Below are 14366 nucleotides of genomic sequence, written 5' to 3'. Positions count from 1 at the left end.
ATCCCTAATACAGATGAGTACATACTACCAGACTCGAGCTGCCAACTTGCAGTTATTAATTAAATTATCCTACTGCACTTAACAGAGATCATTCAATTGCCCCCCGCCCCGCCTCACCACGCACCCAAGCAAGTATGGCTCTTGGAGGATCTGGCTTTTCCCTTCTTGTTCTCCCCTATTCCCTTTGGGGATCCCATATTCAGCATTGCACTATTGGTTTGTGCACGTCTGTCACTTAGCTCAGTGGTCCATGATCACCCTCTTGGTGGTTGGATGAACGTTTAAGACTGTATCTGGTGATCAAGCTTCCACTCTTCATAGACATGCTTGAGCACATCTCAACTCGATCACACAACCATGCACTAATTCTGTGACAACAACCATGTGCTAATTTTGTGACCATGCAGAAAAGTACTGGAAAATACTGTCAAGGGAAATGCTCAAATGTGACAGCTTTTATGCCCACATGATACTTTCATGCTGGCTTAAATGTTGGGGATGTCTATCGAATCTGCCTGCCTTTTATACCAACGGAAAGAAGGTGGATTTGATGTACATCCATTTTAAATTATTTCTGCCATGCATGACTGCTCAGGCAGCATGTATTCAATGTGTAATGCTGAAGTGCAAAAGGGACCTTGCAAGGGTTGCTACACAAGGGAAATACACAGAACGAGGTATGGTCAATGCACAAAAATAGATAGAGAAATGCCAAAATCAAATCAAAAATGTTAATGTGGTACAAGTAAATATCCACATCATTTAGTAACAAAACACTTCATATATCAAAAATGACAATAGATAAGTGCGATGATATGAAGTGCATCGAGGGCTGTTTTGCTGCAGTGGTCTGCACACGAGATTGATGTTGCTTTAGCACTTGTTAGGGCATGCACTGGACCTTGGCTCCATCTTGCTGGTTCCTCAGAGATTATTGGAGCTGGCATTCCACACTGGCGTATGCGGAGATTTCTGGGATGTATAGTCCCCTTTTTTCCACTGACGTGTGTTTCACAGCACTGCACTGGTGCCGACCCCAGGACATTAACCTGACTTTCCTCTTTCCAGAGTGTGCCTGATCCAATGGCAACCTCTCTGTTCAGTTCTTGTATCGTAATTTTGAAGCCAGGTCTTTAGCTTTGTGGACTAATGCTTCCCCTGTAGCTGCCTGAGTTTCAACTTGTGGTTACAGGTTGAATTTCCAGCAGGTCCACCCAGCGCTTCTTCCTTCCGATGTCGATAAAATGAGTACCATTAGTTGGATAACAATAAATATCTGTTATTAGCACCAAGATGCTGCTTCGGGGGTGAACCTGTGCTTTACAAATACACCTGTTATGTTTGTGGACTGTCATTCTCTAAAGTAAATCTAAACATATGAAATGAATGTTAACAAGGATAATCCAATACCTAAAGTTCTCAAATACCTTGCTGCCTTTATATTTGAATATTGCTGCATTGAGTTCAACCTTCCTATTTCACACTTGAACGTATAATTATCAAAGGTGTTACTAAAACTTACCATGGACCTGGAGAGTGCTCTTTGATTCACAAAGAAGTTGTTTTGATTCATTCCTGATCTACTCACATTTGCAGTAAATTAAAGTTATGTATGGATTGGCTCTATAATCACTATTTATGTGTGAACAGTTTTTTTCTTTTTTCATTAAACTGTCGATATTAGTTAAATCCCACAAATGTTTTAGGCTCTGATGGTGGCCAATGGTGGATAGAGTGTGTGTATTTTCCTTGTTTATGACCCTTAGGAAGTGTCTACCTGTGCTGTGCTTTCCAAATATACCTATGCTCATGATGAAAGAGATTGGCACTCATATAATGGCTGGTCAATTGGCCTGGACCCACTTTCTCTCTGGCCACCATTTTCAATAGCATAAACATGGTTAGATCACTGCAGGGATAGCCTGTTTCTATATTGTATTCACTGTTAATATACCACCATCACTTGATCCAACCTGCAGTATTTGCCACGCACATCTGTAAATCATTTTGATCTCTTTTGAGTCTTAGCTTCAAACTTCACATTTTTCAAAAATCTTGAATGTTCAAAAATCATGTTAAAATATTGTTGGTGAAAACCACAAGGAGAGTGAAAGGAAGTGGCAGTAGAGGGGCTATGCAAGAATGATGGATGTACAAGTACCATAGGGTTTGAGATCAAGGAGAGGAATGGAAGTTGTGGGCCACCCAAACAAATAGTTTTAAAAAAAAGTACACGTATCTAGTATCCCATTTTAACACACATGTAATGTATTATCTATTTACAGTGCTTATGAATTCAGAATGTGATGTAAAATAGTACCTTAATGGCTTAAGGGGAAATTGAATCTCATTTTTGGTAACACAGATAATATCCTCCTTACGAAAGTCAATGTCATTTTACTATTGCTGTTCATTATCTGCAGTCCAGTTTCTCTTCTATCACATTTTCCTTGAGTAAGATGGTTGTAGATATCATGTCTACCCATTGCTGGCCCTGGAGAAAACACAGATAGCCAATGGTCTTGGCAGCAGAATATCTGCATGTTTCTTCCCACAATTCATTCAAATGCTAGTTACTAATTTTGCATTCCTTCTGCTCTTGGAAGGGAAGCTGTGCCTCCTCTAGTTTACTTAGCTATCAAGTATTTGCCATCCCTTGAGAGGTCATACTTACCAGTAGGAAAGGATATCACTACTAAATGATCTCTATTCAGTTACTGTTATTTCCATATCCCATTATCCCAATGTATCCTATCATTACCATGCATCGGTGGTACCTCCAAAGGTCCAAGTGCCTGCCGAAAAATCCCCCACATTATTTGTCTTATGCTTCTATATCCAACCCTAACCAATGACATATATCCACTCCATACCATCCTGGTTAGATTACTTATGGTCCACACTTTTCCTGTAAGTTTGTGTGGCTATCATGCATTGACTATGTTTATGATCGGTGTTCTTTCATTGTAGATTCTGCATAGTTGGCTAGTTTTATTGAATTGTTGAATGTCACATTTGCATTGTTGGTGACTCTCTATGCTGTCCTGCAGGATCATAGAATAGGTTATTTGCCTGGCATTAATATGTTCCTCGATGTTGCAATTGGGATGAATTACTGAGGGGCCATTGGTTAATAGTAATCAGAATCCACTTATCTGATTAAAAACAGTGCCTCCTGGGCTGTTCTTGCTTCTATTTATTTCTTTCTTTATGATGATTGATCTCATGTGGGCAGTGTTCAGCCATCCTGTTTTCCAAGCTTACATCTATATAATTGACCAAATCTCACTCACCAGAAACCAGTCTTCATGATTCTGAACCCAAGCTAATGGCACAGAAGTCAGTTATTAAATCTTTTTATCCATAGCCCTCTTTGTCCATGGAGCATAGTTCATGTTTTTGCCTTGTATCGTTCTCTTGCATGGTAATTACTCTGTTATGTTGCATTCAGAGAATGCCAAACCAGAGGGGGTGGGTGTGGGTCGATTTCCTTTGGTGTGCTTTGTCTCTAGACACTCCATAAATATTGCTTGACTGCAATTCACATTCTAGTGAGGAGTTCAGACACTGCGTTGTTACATGAATTTCCGTGGCCTGGCATAGGTCTTAGAGGTTAAAACAAAGAGGCACTCCAGAGATCTTTGGCCAAAGTATTGCTATCACCAATGGAAAATCAGCCAACCTGGACATTCAGATTTGTTGGTTATTACAATTGAGTGGATTGACACAATACTAATATTAAGTGACTTACAATGTAGAAGATGTGCAGTGAAGAATGGAGGACACATTTTGAAGGCAAGGAGAAAAGGAGAATCTATCTCTTTAGATACCTGATGCAAGTGAATATATATTGATTGGCAAAAACAGCAACATGCATATCATATACAGTCAAGAAATGGATTGAACAGCTTGTTCCCCCTATTTGCAGACATGTACATGTCAGTTACTCATTCAACCTAAAGTGCATGAAGCATATTCCACACCTATTCTGATACCTGGCCCAAATAGCAAAGTAGAAACCCATGCCTAATAGAGCACTCTTACTGATTGTATTACCACCATGTGACACTTTGCAGAATTAACATCTGTTCCGGAAGGATTAAGATGTCTACCTAGACAAGGTTTAGACTACTGCTTTAATTCATGCCTGCATGAAAATCTGGCAGGGATCTGTAACCTTTGGCTCTCCTGATAAATAAGGCTGGATCATGGGAGGCATAGTCAAAACAACTGGAGTGGTGCAGGTTTCTCGAGACCCCTGCTCCAAAGCCATAACATTTCTAAGATACAACCTATATTTTTCCATATGTAATTAACAATTAATATTTTTCAAAAATAGTTTTCATGAAGAATAGTGTTTGTCCTTGAAAGGCCCCTCCACAGGTAGAGTCCTTCTTCCACAAACATCTCTTAGGTATATGAATATTAAAACACTTCCTGTTATAGTGTCAAATTCCAATATGACATCTGAAGTTCCATTAACAACAGTCATGATGGCACGGCCTTGATGTGATCTGTGTCATGCATGCATTCCCTGTTTCTGGAATGCCTCTGCCAGAATGACTGTGATGTCATTAGTAGAATTTTCCCTTTGGGAATGTTCATATGATCATTCTGCTCCAGGCAGTTTGTCCTTTGATGGGGCTGCCAGTGGTTCTTATATAACAGCATGGCTTGCCCATGTCCCTTAAAGTAACTTGATCTTGTAATTTAGTAACCTTAATTTTAAATCATTAGGTATACAGCAACATGTATTAATTATACCAGCCCTGCAAGTGAAACATAAAGCGAAACAGGTCCCATGGAAGTGAGATAGCAGCCTTACAGGAGACATACAGGGGTCTGCAGGAAAACATTGGTATGTGGAAAGAAACAAGGAAGGAATAGTGGTGGGTTAGGTGGAACACAAGAGATTTGTGAATCTGAAGGCAGGAACTTGTTATTCTGAACTCCTATGCACTCCTTTCTGGCTGTGATGGTGTGATTAGGGCAAACATCACATCATCATTCACCACTCCCCACGCCCCAAAAACGTAAATATAAGCTAAGAGAGCCCATTCAAATGAATGAGTGTAGGCCATCTATGCACCTGGGTTGGTCTCAGGAAATCTGAATACAAGCAAAACACTAACACAAGTAGAATAGGGACACGTGTTTCATCATGTTGCTGCAAAAATATAAACAGAAGTAGACTACACTTAGTCTGCAACACTATAGGTAATTGTGCCAAATTGATTGAGTTAGGTTGCAGCCTACACTGAGAAGATAACTGAGAAATATAGGGTTTTCGATACACTGAGAAGATTACTGAGATACATACACAAAGAAACAGTATATCTGATGAACCATACATGTAACATTGAGCAGAGGTCCCGCCATTTTTCAGCAAAGGTCCCATTAGAAACTGCACACCGTGTCATTTTAGAAGCTGCCACTCCACAGTGCTTACGTTTGTCCAACTTTATGAAAATCCCATTCTCGTCAGAAAGTATGAGACAGCCAAGGTTACAGTGAAAGGGAGTACAAGACAGAACTTTTTAGAGCAGCAAAGAGATGTTGTTCCCATGAGACATGAGTAAGATATGTAGCAATTATTACTGGCCCAAATAATAATTGAATAAACACGTAGAAGCCTTGACTGCCAGGTGAATGGTGCCCCAAGAAGAAATATTGCCAATGACCTTCAACTAGGTTTTGTAGACAGTGCCCCCATGGCCAGTTAGTGGCACTACACCATGTATTAAACACAGTAAAATAGAAGAAATAATCCCTGCCATGACCTAATTAAAAAATGATGCACCTGGGTTGGCAGTGAGCATCAAGACAGCAGTTGCTAACTAGAATATTCAAGGTTGAGGGAGCAGTCTGGGACAAATGGGGCCCTGGCATGGAAGATGAGAGTTTCATTTTTGTTCTTGGAAGCTGCGGTTTGATCTCTCTATTCGCAGTCACATTACATCAAATACTAATTGGACTTTCTATGATAGTTGCAACATTGAGGACACCTTATGAGGTGCCATTCAATGACAGGGAAGCTTTCTTATAACGTGCATTATGTAGCATGCCGACCAACCAGATTGTGTAGTAGTGATGTTATTGTGATTATACCCATTTTTGAGGGGTTGTATCTGGGTGAAGTTGTAGATAATGGGTTAGCCAAAGATACATTCAAATGTACAGGGATATATAGGGTTTAGTTTAGTTTAGTTTGATTTTTTGTAGGGCCATGGCCATTGGGGAGCTAACAATAACAACATAATACAAGCAAAAACAATACAACAAAAGAAACTAATACAGAAAAGGTCATATTATCCTGACTCCGCATCAACGAAGCAAAATAGTAAAAGAAACAATAAATGAAACATAAAAAAAGGAAAATCAGATCAAAGGTTTAAACATTACTTCAAAGCTAATAAAAGTGCATCCCTAGAAATAAAACTGCACAGCCTGTCCATTCCAGTCAAATGCAGAGCACTATACGAAATCAACTATCAATTTCAAATTTGATGGGCGATGAGAATCTTTTTTATAAATAATAAGAAACTGGTGGAGGTTGGCTCCGCCACACCCCAACAACACACAATCTCTATTTTCTTGGGTACACATTCCATCCAATTCGATTCGGCTAAGGACTTTACAGGCTGATGTTCTGATAATCCCCACCACAGTTCTTTGATGAGGCATGCCAACATTTTATTTCTTGGCGTTCTCTGGACAAACTAAAGACCAGTATCTCCACATTGGTGATGAAGAAATGTATCTTGTCCATCCCAAATTATTTCAAAGTTTTATCCTCTATCATGGGCATATGAGTGTTCCCTATGTGCAGGTCCTTAGACAGCCAGTTAGAACCTGCACCTGACACCATATGCTGTCAGCAGTGCGAGATAGCCGCTGAAATCTCAGCACGCTATTCTAGTAAACCGAGCTCCTACCCATAGACACATCAGCTGATGTAGCGCCGGCATCTAGCTACCTATTGCACTAGATAACCTATTACCCCACCGGAAGTTACTGCTACCACATTAGTGCCCAACATGTACCACTGATCACACTCCATGGACTCTCTATATGGACTTATAATAAGCCGCCCATGACCACAGCACCTGCTGGCCTCTAACTAGCTGTGAAATGTGCACCTTCTATGTTCCCATTGTCTGTGCCCAATGCTCACTCGAAAATGCCATTGTGTCTATCGTCCTGATTCATAATTACTCACTGCACACTATACGGTGATTTGTCAAATGTGCAAACTCAGTCAACCTCTCTGGCACGCTTCACTCACTATGCTCATTACCATTGATTTTGCCTCTTTGCTGCTAGCATATATTGCCTTAAACTTCTAATCGTACCTTCTTATTTTGTGCCAGCATATAATGCCTTTGACATAACCTGAAGTTGCCCATTATATGTAGTATATACTGCCCTGACTCTAACTAAACTTGCCTGTTTAATTAGCATACACTGCCTATTGATTGCATTTGGTGTAGCCTAATGATTGTGTTATGGTTTGGCCCAGCTAGCTAACGTAGCCACTATGTTCCAACCTCCCCCAGACCGCCTAGCTCGCATCTGGCGACACAGTCGCCCAGCAGCTACATTAGGCCACTGCATATTATTGTGTCTATTGTGTGTCAAACAACACCTTAGGCATTCAAATCATGCCCACCTTAAATATCCAACTAACTATTCTATGCGCTACACTTCTTTATACCATTATAATAATGGCTTGTATTAATGTTAGACCCTGCAGGAGAGAAATCTGAAATTCCGAGCAAGACTGACCCGAATCCACGAACCTAAGACGTTTAAATTCAATTCCAAAGTCTCTCACTTTAGGCACAACACACATGCCTTAGACCTTGATCTACAACCTGCTGAAACAGTGCCAAAAAACCTTGTGAAAACTACTTACCTTAAAACAAGATCCCATCGGAAATCTACCAGCCAAAGGCAAAATAACACCACCACCATTACAGGAGCCATTATTAATGCTAGATCCCTCATAGCACACTCCACAGAAATTGTTGACATACTCCAGAGGGATTACTTCGACATCCTAGCAGTTACAGAATTCTGGCTGCACAATGCTGCTGGTCCAGCTCTTATGCTAGCTATACCTGAGGACTACCAAATACTCAGAGTAGATAGACCTCATGCCAGAGGGGGAGGCCTTGCTATCATAGCCAAAACCAAACTGGCACTAAGGCTGACCTCATCTCCAGAAACCAAATCCTGCGAGCTACTCGCAGCCAAACTCCCTATCTCAGAGAACAGTACACTGACCATCTTTCTATTATATAGACCCCTGGACTGATTGGTACCTTTGACAAAGACCTCTCCAGCCTCCTCACTAATAACATTAAAGACACCTCCCAGATCCTTTTTTTAGGAGACTTCAACCTGGGCTACAATGACCCTAAGGACAAACAGGCCTATGCCATTGACACCATCCTAACAGAACATGGCCTGACCCAAAATGTCACCGCTCCTACACACATAAAAGGGCGCATCTTAGACTGGGTAGCCAATCTGAACTATACCATTACTATGACCAAAATAACCCTGCAACCCTGGACGACCACCACCTAATCAGTTTCTCGACTGACATAAAGCCTAAAATATGGTATTACCCAAATTGTTCGTTTACAATTGTTCAAATGAACAATTGACCGAATTTAAAGGGTCACAATTGACCTTTTCACAATTGACCATATATATATATATATATATATATATATATATATATATATATATTCAGTGAAAAAACTTTGTTAAAGGGACGTTATGGTTAAGTTGCGCTGCTAAAAACCTATGCAATTCAGTGAAAAAACGTTGTCAAAGGGACGTTATGGTTCCAAGTAAAACCGAAAAACCCTTGAAATTCGCCAGTTATGGTAAGCTAAGCAACCATAACTCGCGCCACCACCGTGCACTGCTAAGACTAACACCCAGGACATCAAAGATGACATCACAAATGACTCTCCATAACCCAAAACGTTTTGATGAGACTTCCATCCCTTCTTCACCTAATAACAATCATGTTGAAACCCCTAATTCTCCTGTTTTTGTTTCTGTTTCTGCCTCACCTTCTCTGTCATAAAATATTGATATATGTGAAATAAAGTGTAATTTTTATATTGTGTTGTAAATATATATATTTTTTTTAAAAAACAATGTAGGTGTCCGCGAACAGTGCAGGTGTTCTGAAATGTTCTTAAATAAACGAAAATGGAAGTGTCCTGAACAACACTATACCTGTTCGTACTGTTCGCTAGCAAGTTCAAACTGTTCTAAGAACACAATTGGTGTCCTGAAATGTTCGTACTATACACCCCCCACCTAAACACATATTCTGTTCCACAAAAAGTAAAACGTTATAAAAGAAAAATAAATCAAACAGAAATGCAACAGGATGTCACTGCAAATCCTCCAAAGAGAGTAAAAGAAACTAATACTTCATCAAGTACCACAAGCAAAAAATAATCAATTATGGAAAGTAAACCAGGTACTTCTTTAAAGAAGGAAGACAAACTCCAAAAAAAGCAGTTAGATTCAGAACTACCTGGACCATTTAAATTCTCAAATATAGTTGGTGTAAATTGCTAAGCAAATGTAGCAATGAATATTCTATTTCAATTACCACCAATTGTTGACAACATTTACTTACGCAGTACAGACCCATTGTGTTTGCAAATGTTAGTACTTCACAGAAATGCAGCAAACAATCCTGACAACACGTATAGTGTTTATGGAATAAGAAAACAATTGGACTACTGTGCTGGAATGGTGAAATTCACTATTAACTCACAGGAAGATCCATGAGAATTTCTAATGTACTTACTACAAGTACTGGAAAACAAAAACATATCTATAAATGAAATCTTTCAGATTTCATACATGTGGAAAAATACATGCACTCTCTGCAACAATATGACACAAGAAGAAATCCCCAATGAACGCTTCATATATATATCAATACCAAATTGTGAATCCATTCCATTTCAGCGACTTGTACAAAATGCAAACCATGGTAGATTATGTTCTACCTGCAATTCAGATAATCGCTCCACGTTAGTAATACAAACACATAGTAAATACATAATACTAATTCTTCTACGTTACAATGCAAATGGTACCAAAAACAACTGCAAGCTGACTGGATTCACACATGGTCAAATATCACTTGGTAAGAAAACCTTCACAACAATAGGTATAATCTACCACGCAGGAGCCACAACCAATTCAGGGCACTGCACTGCATATATAAAAAAGAAATGTGGATGGTTTGAATGTAATGATAGTACCATTACTCTAAAGCAGAGATTACCAGCAAATCTTACAAACGCTTATTTGATGTTCTTAAAACCAAAATTTGATAAACTAAACTGTATTTAAACCCTAAGTAAATTTGTTTTAAAAAATGTAAACATTTAGAATACTCCAAAAGCTATCTAACTGCTCAAAGATTCTACAACAACTAATCCGATAAATGAATACCACTAAATTAGACCAAAAAATAGACAGTTAGAATACGCCAATTGGTATCTAACTGCTACAAAATTTTATAATATCCAAACAATTAAATAATATGTTACTGCTCCAAAAAAATGCAACATGCCAAAGTATAAAGCATTAGCCAGAAACAACAACTGAACACTGAAAACAAACAAACAAATAAACTGTAGCATAACAGAAAAAGGTTTTTTTTTAATCCAACATGGATTATTTTTTTCTCCCACAGACCCAATGATTTTAGCAACAAATACAGAAACTGAGCAAATTGCACAGTACTCTGATTTGTAATCTACTAAATATGAGGGTCCAAAAAAAAAAGTATGTTGATTATACAATGTAATAAGTCATTACAAAATACTAATACTAACATGCTATTTTCTTTCATCACAGACATTAACAAGAAATACATGTACTTCGGTTACTAGATCAAACAGTAAGTATACAATAATAAGGAGAACCATAGCAGCATATCACATCCATAGTATCTAATTCATTTGTTCCTTATACATTTGTTTTTCACCCAAAGTTATAAGCAAATATAAATGTGATATGCTGCGGTGGTTGTTGCCAGGGCATAGAGTCTTGGGTGCATGTCCAAATGGCCATGCACCCAAGACTCTATGCCGTGACAACAACCACCGCAGCATATCACATCCATAGAGTCAAACATTTCAACTATGGTCTATGTAAACTTTTAATGTCCGCGGACATTATGAGTGTTCTTATAACACTTTCAACTTGCCAGCGAACAATATGGACAGCGTTTTCAGGACACCCCCTACGAACATTTCAGAACAACACAATAGTTCTTAGAACACTTTCAACTTGACAACGAACAATATGCACAGTATCCTCAGAACACCACCATTTTGTTTATTTGCGAACATTTCAGGACACCATGAGTGTTCTAAGAACACATTCAACTTGACAGAGAACAATACGAACAGCATCTTCAGGACACCCCCTACGAACATTTCAGAACAACGCGAGAGTTCTTAGAACACATTCAACTTGCCAGCGAACAATACGGACTACGCCTTCAGGACACCTCCTACGAACATTCCAGGACACCGCAAGTGTTCTTAGAAACATCTTCAGAACACCCCCATTTTGTTTATTTGCGAACATTTCAGGACACCGCGAGTGTTCTTAGAACACATTCAACTTGACAGAGAACAATACGGACAGCGTCCTCAGGACACCCCCATTTTGTTTATTTTCAAACATTTCAGGACACCGCGAGTGTTCTTAGAAGCGTCTTCAGAACACCACCATCTTGTTTATTTGCGAACATTTCCGGACACCGCGAGTGTTCTTAGAAAACATTCAACTTGACAAAGAACAATATGGACAGCGTCCTCAGGACACCCCCATTTTGTTTATTTGCGAACATTTCAGGACACTGCGAGTGTTCTTAGAACACATTCAACTTGACAGAGAACAATACGGACAGCGTCCTCGGGACACCCGCTACGAACAATCCCTGGACACCGCAAGTGTTCTTAGAAACGTCTTCAGAACACCCCCATTTTGTTTATTTGTGAACATTTCAGGACACCGCGAGTGTTCTTAGAACACATTCAACTTGCCAGCCACAACCCCCATTCATATTTGCGAACATTTCAGGACACAGCGAGTGTTCGACAACGTCTTCAGAATACCCCCATTTTTGATTTGCGAACATTTCAGGACACCGCGAGTTTTCTTAGAACACATTCAACTTGACAGAGAACAATACGGACAGCGTCCTCAGGACACCCCCTACGAACATTCCCAGACACCGCGAGTGTTCTTAGACGCGTCTTCAGAACACCCCCATTTTGTTTATTTGCGACCATTTCAGGACACCATGAGTGTTCTTAAAACACATTCAACGTGACAGAGAACAATACGGACAGCGTCCTCAGAACACCCCCATTTTGTTTATTTGCGAACATTTCAGGACACCGCGAGTGTTCTTAGAACACATTCAACTTGCCAGCCACAACCCCCATTCATATTTGCGAACATTTCAGGACACAGCGAGTGTTCGACAACGTCTTCAGAACACCCCCATTTTGTGTATTTGCAAACATTTCAGGACACCGCGAGTGTTCTTAGAACACATTCAACTTGACAGAGAACAATACGGACAGCGTCCTCAGGACACCCCCTACGAACATTCCCCAGACACGGCAAGTGTCCTTAGAAGCGTCTTCAGAACACCCCCATTTTGTTTATTTGCGAACATTTCAGGACACCGCAAGTGTTCTTATAACACATTCAACGTGCCAGAGAACAATACGGACAGCGCCTCAGAACACCCCCATTTTGTTTATTTGCGAACATTTCAGGACACCGCAAGTGTTCTTAGAACACATTCAACTTGCCAACCACAACCCCCCATTCATATTTGCGAACATTTCAGGACACAGCGAGTGTTCGACGTCTTCAGAGCACCCCCATTTTGTGTATTTGCGAACATTTCAGGACACTGCGAGTGTTCTTAGAACACATTCAAATTGACAACGAACAATACGGACAGCGTCCTCAGGACAACCCCTATGAACATTCCCCAGACACCGCAAGTGTTCTTAGAAGCGTCTTCAGAACACCCCCATTTTGTTTATTTGCGAACATTTCAGGACACCGCGAGTGTTCTTAGAACACATTCAACGTGACAGAGAACAATACGGACAGCGTCCTCAGAACACCCCCATTTTGTTTATTTGCGAACATTTCAGGAGACCGCGAGTGTTCTTAGAACACATTCAACTTGCCAGCCACAACCCCCATTCATATTTGCGAACATTTCAGGACACAACGAGTGTTCGACAACGACTTCAGAACACCCCCATTTTGTGTATTTGCGAACATTTCAGGACACCGCGAGTGTTCTTAGAACACATTCAACTTGACAACGAACAATACGGACAGCGTCCTCAGGACACCCCCATTTTGTTTATTTGCGAACATTTCAGGACACTGCAAGTGTTCTTAGAACAGTTTCAGCTTGCTTGCGAACAAAACGGACACATATTGAGTCCTCAGAACACCCCCCATTCAGTTTATTTAGAACATTTCAGAACACCCGTGATGTCCGCAGACAAATCGAACACAAAAAGAACGTCTAACACATAAAAAAACACAACTTTCATCCTATCTCATACACTCCCACCCTCCCCAAACACTCCTACACACCAACACACTCTACTAAATACAAATTTTGAACAAAGTTTCACCGTGCTGTCCGTGGACGTCCACGAATCCAAGATGGCGGGTGCTACCGAAAATCTGATGCGCTTCACGCTCCACGCCGTCCAATCAGCGAACACGTTGCATGTCTGCGGACATCACGCAAGCCGATTGGCCAATCAGGACACTGTCCACGGAGCGAACAGGGAAGTGTGTCCGCGGACTGAACACAGATATCACACATTTTTTTTTACCTACTTTCTGGTCATTTAAAAAAAAAATACTGGACAGATTTTCACCAAATTTGCAAAAGCACGCTTTTGTGACCAAGCCGTTGTTCCTGGTCCAAATTTGGTGAAAATCCATCCATCGGTTTGGGCTGTAGACGCGAGCAAAAATGTTTTCCCATTCAGTCTATGGGGAAAAAAAAGTGTTGGGACCCCCCCTCTAACTTTGCCCCCCCCCTGGACGAATCCTCACCAAACTTTGCAAAAAAATTCAGAGCGACCCACATACTTTTTTTGCAACGTTTGATGAGGATTCGTCCAGGGAGAGCGAAGTTATAAGCCACCCAAAAAGTGCTCTTCCTATGGAAACACCAACTTAACCATAACTACATGGCCACTACTGTGGGTTTTGGCCGGGTTTGGGTTGGGTGGGGGGTTGCGGGGGGT

The sequence above is a fragment of the Ambystoma mexicanum genome, chromosome 7p (genome assembly GCF_040938575.1).
Source record: "Ambystoma mexicanum isolate Mex_15411 chromosome 7p, UKY_AmexF1_1, whole genome shotgun sequence".
NCBI classification, from domain to species: domain Eukaryota; kingdom Metazoa; phylum Chordata; class Amphibia; order Caudata; family Ambystomatidae; genus Ambystoma; species Ambystoma mexicanum.
This window is presented reverse-complemented; position numbering follows the sequence as displayed.